The sequence below is a fragment of the Capricornis sumatraensis genome, chromosome 4 (genome assembly GCF_032405125.1).
Source record: "Capricornis sumatraensis isolate serow.1 chromosome 4, serow.2, whole genome shotgun sequence".
NCBI lineage: Eukaryota > Metazoa > Chordata > Mammalia > Artiodactyla > Bovidae > Capricornis > Capricornis sumatraensis.
In genome coordinates, this window is record NC_091072.1 from 151,591,156 (window position 1) to 151,595,754 (window position 4,599).

The 4,599-nt window shown below is 45.0% G+C and overlaps 1 non-coding gene across 1 annotated transcript; it reads right to left on the reverse strand.

The window, feature by feature from the left end:
* Positions 1-351: 351 nt before the first annotated feature.
* Positions 352-459, reverse strand: LOC138079358 (U6 spliceosomal RNA). Its single transcript, XR_011144842.1, has one exon. It is a non-coding gene; the product is annotated as a U6 spliceosomal RNA (small nuclear RNA).
* Positions 460-4,599: the final 4,140 nt, after the last annotated feature.

Consider the following 4,599-nt stretch of genomic DNA (forward strand, 5'->3'; position numbering starts at 1 on the left):
ACTGGGTCTTCGTTGTGGTAAGTGAAATCTTGAGTAGCGGCATGAGACTCCTAGTTGCAGCATGTGGAATATAGTTCCCTGACCAGGGTTCAAAGCCGGGGCTCCTGCACTGGGAGCTCAGAGTCTTAGCTACAGGACCCCCAGGGAAGTCCTTTTCCCGATTCTGTAATCTGTCTTTTCATTCTCTTGATAGTATTCTTGGATGCACAAATGTTTGTTCTTTTGTTTGTTTGTTTCTGAAAAATAACTTTTATTCTGAATCAGTGATAAGCTACATATTCATCTGCCACTATTTCAAGTCACAGTTATATTGACATCTGTCCTTTGAAACACTGAACCGTTTTTTCTACAAAAAATATGGAACGCTTCACGAATTTGCCTGTCATCCTTGCACAGGGGCCATGCTAATCTTCTCTATATCGTTGATAATTTTAGTATATGTGCTGCCGAAGCGAGCACACACGCATGTTCTTAATGTTGATCAAGTCCAGTTTATTAACTTCTGTTGCTTGCGCTTTTGTTGCCAGGTGCCAAGTCACTGTCAGATCCAATGTCGTGAGAACTTCCCCTGTGTTTTCTTCTAAGAGGTTTACAGTTTCAGCACTTATGTTTAGGTCTTTCATCTATTTTGAGTTAGTTTTTGTGTATGGAGTAAGGAAAGGAGCCAGTTTCAGGCCTGTGAATATCTAGACTTCCCAGGACCATTTGTTGAAAAGACTATCCTTCCCATTTCTTATTTTCTTTTATGTTTACATATGTTTAAGTTCTCTGCTAAGGTAAGGAAAGTGAGGATTACTTAAACTGTAAGCAGTTGATGAGCAAAATATATTACATTTAGGTAAATAAAATATTGAAACCAGATATCTCTTCTGTGGATCTGTGTTAATATTACAGCTCTAAGCCTCACCTCTTCCATGATGCCTTACTTCTTCAGCCTGAAACAATTCTGTCCTGTATCAGACTCTTAGCTTTCATGGCCTATATTTTTTTGCATGAATTTTTATCTTTAAAAAAGTAATCATTATTATTATTATTTTAATGTTTTATCTAGTTACTTACTTATTTGGCTGCACCAGGTCCTTGCTGCAGTTTGTGAGATCTTTTTTTAGTTGCAGCATGTGGGTCTAGTTCCCCGACCAGGAGTTGAACCTGGGCCCCCTGCATTGGGAGTGTGGAGTCCTAGCCACTGGACCCCTGGGGAAGTCCTTTGTGTGGATTTTTAAATTGAAATGTATTTGACATTAGCACTGTGTAAAGTTAAGGTGTTTTAATTTTTAAAAAACTATCAATTGGCACTTTTTACTCCAGGGCCCCAATTATTTTTGTTACAAACTACAGAAGTTTATTTTTCACAGTGTTTGATGAGTCACTTCCTAGACTGCACCTTCTCTGTAGCTGGCAGACTGATGCTGGCAGGAAACCTTAGCTCCTCGTTGGTTTTCTCTGTAAGGATTCTCAAGTGTCCTCAGGATGTGGTACCCAGGTGTCCCCAGAGGAGCGATCTAGGAGGCCGAGGAAGAGGCTCTCATGATCTCTTGGACAGCTCATTATGACTCACTGAATGTCAGGCTAAGGATCCATGTTAGGCATGACTTTACACTGCAGCCTACCAGGCTCTTCCATCCGTGGGATTTTCCAGGCAAGAGTACTGGAGTGGGGTGCCATTATCTTCTCTGAGCATGCATCCAATGTCCTCTAATGCAAGGTCAGGCTGAGAAGTCTCACCATCTGAGGTCTGCAAGATGGAGGCCCTGGAGAGCTGGTGCAACAGCTCCATCCAAATCTGAAGTCCCAAGAACCAGAGGGGCCAATGGTATGAGTTCTGTGGAAAAGCCACTGGCTCTTCTTGGGCACAGTTCTCGGGGACTAAGATGGGGGATACCCACAAAATCCCCTCGGCGCTCAGGCACACACTGCCTGGGAGTGCAGGTGAGTCAGTGCCCTGTGGGGCAAACCTTGACCAGTGGGATCAGGAACCAGTCCTTCCTGAACAAAGTGGGTGGATGATTCTGAGGCCCTTCAGCACGGCTCCTCGGAAAGTGCTAAGAACACGGAGCCTCAGTTTCCTACAACAGTCTTCCCCAAAACACACCTTTATACTGGTTTCCCTCCTTTCCTGTCTCACCCTCCCCAGTTCCTGCCCACCTACCCCCACTCCCTACCGCCAGCGCTTCTACTCAAACTTTGGTCTCAATCTTTGCTTTCCAGGAAGAACACAGGCTAACACAGTAGCCCTAGTCTTCTGATAGCTCTTCTTTTTTTTTTTTTCAGTCAGAAACAAATGATTTCTTGTAAGCAGTGATACAAGACAAAAGGAAAGTAAATGTTAAGAGTTAGCAAGGAAGGGTATGGCTCTGTGATCAAGACAGAAATACTTGGCTTCTGTATCAGGCTCAGCAAAGGCAATAGCCTGAAAACAGCTGCTTTTATGGAATCAGCTGTTCTGAAGTTACTGTCAGTTGACTGGAAGCTGTAATTTCCCTGGTCTGTCCTTACAGCACCTCCATCCAGGGCATCGTTCTATGCACAGGCTGCCGGTGTGATAACTCCTCCTGTGTAACCGGGTTACATGCCAGCCTTTTGGTTTTCTAATCAAAGGTTTATTTCCTTATTTATTTCTTACTTGGTGGCTGTGCCATGTGGCATGCAGGATCTTAGTTCCCTGACCAAGGATCGAACACATGCCCCTGCAGTGGAAGTTTGGAGTCCTAACCACTGGACTGCCAGGGCAGTCCCATTCCTTATTTGTTTGTAAAATGTACAATTTACTGCTTTTTCAGTATATTCACAAAGTTGTACAATCGTCTCCGCCATCTAACTCCCAAATCTTCTCATCTCTCCAAACAGAAACCCGTGTCCATAACCCATCACTCTCAGACCCCCACCGACCACTAGTCCACTCTCTATCTCATAAACTGGCCCATTCTGGACACCTAATATTAATGGAGTCATATGTGACCTTTTGTGTCTGGATTCTTTCACTTAGCCTAATGGTTTCAGGGTTCATCTATGTCATAGGCTGGGTCAGTACTTCTGAGATCCTACTTCCTGACACCAGCCAATTCTTTGCCACCAGCTGGTTGCCCAACAATTTTATTCAGTTATTGCACTAACTCCTGGAGTTAGCTCAGACACCACAGATGAAGTACTCAGTCCCACAAAACGTGAGAAACCAGCTGCATATGGGGTGCCCAGGCTACCCACATTTCTGCCCAGGCAGCTACAAATTCAGAGGTTCCTATGATCCCCTCCCCCACTTAAGGTTGATACCTCACTGGGATGACTCCAGCTCACAAGTCTGGAGAGCGCTTGACTTACTAGTTTGCTGTAGAGACCACAGCTCGGCACAGACATGGAAGAGGTGCAGGCGGTGAGGTATGGTGAGGCCTCTCAGGGCACACCCCCTGCCAGCACTTTGATGTGTCCATCAACCCAGAAGCTCTCTGAACCCTGTTATTTAGGGGGTTTGGGGGAGTTGATGATGCGATTGATTCAATCATTAGCCGTTGGTCATTGAACTCAATCTCCTGCCTTCTTCCCTCCCTGATGTTGGGCATGGACCTGAAAGCTGCAATCCTCTCACCATAGGTTGGTCTTTCCTGCTGCCAGCTCCCATCCTGAAGCCACCTAAGAGCCACCAAGAGTCAGCTCATTAGCATAGACTCAGATGTGATTGAAAGGGGATGGTTATCAATAACAGAAGACTCTCCTATCACTTAGGAAACCCCAAGGACTTTAGGAGCTCCATGCCAGGAACCAGGGACAGGGACCAGACATATATTTACTATTGTTCCATAATACTTTATTCCTTGTTATGGCTGAATAGTATTCCATTTGTTTATCCATTCCTCAGTTGAGGGACATTTGGTTTGTTTCTACCTTTTGGTTATTGCAAATAGGGATGGCAGAGCCTGGTGGGCTGCCGTCTACGGGGTCGCACAGAGTCAGACAGGAGTGAAGCAACTTAGCAGTAGCAACAGCAGAACAGAACATTTATATGTAAGTTTTGTGTTTTCTTTTCTCTTGGGTAAATACCTAGGAATAGAATGGTAACTCCCATGTTTAACTTTTTCAGGAACTGCCAAGCAGTTTCCCAAACACTTGTATTTTTTTTAAAAATAAAAACCCTCTATATACATTATTTTGCGCTTTCCCAGTGGCTTAGCAGTAAAGAATCTGTCTGCAATGCAGGAAATGAAGGAGATGCGGGTTCGATCCCCGATCGGGAAGATCTTCTGGAGAAGGAAATAATAACCCGCTGCAACAATCCCATTCTTTCCTGGGAAACCCCATGGACAGAGGAGCCAGCGGGCTATGGGCCACAAAAGAGTCTGAAGCGACTGAGCACACACCATTTAGGCTTTATCTCCCCGTGAACCTTATAAACTCTTTGAAAGAAGGATCAGCATTTTCCACTCTCCTGAAACCACCACAGGTTTTCTCCTAAAGCCTTACTCCTCAGTATTTGTGTGTGATCATTTAATAGGACAGTGTGCCCTTTACCTTGGTTACTGCTGTTGTGCACTCGCTCAGTTGTGTCTGACTCTTTGCGACCCCCTGGACTGCAGCACGCCAGGCTCGCCTGTCCTTCACCATCTC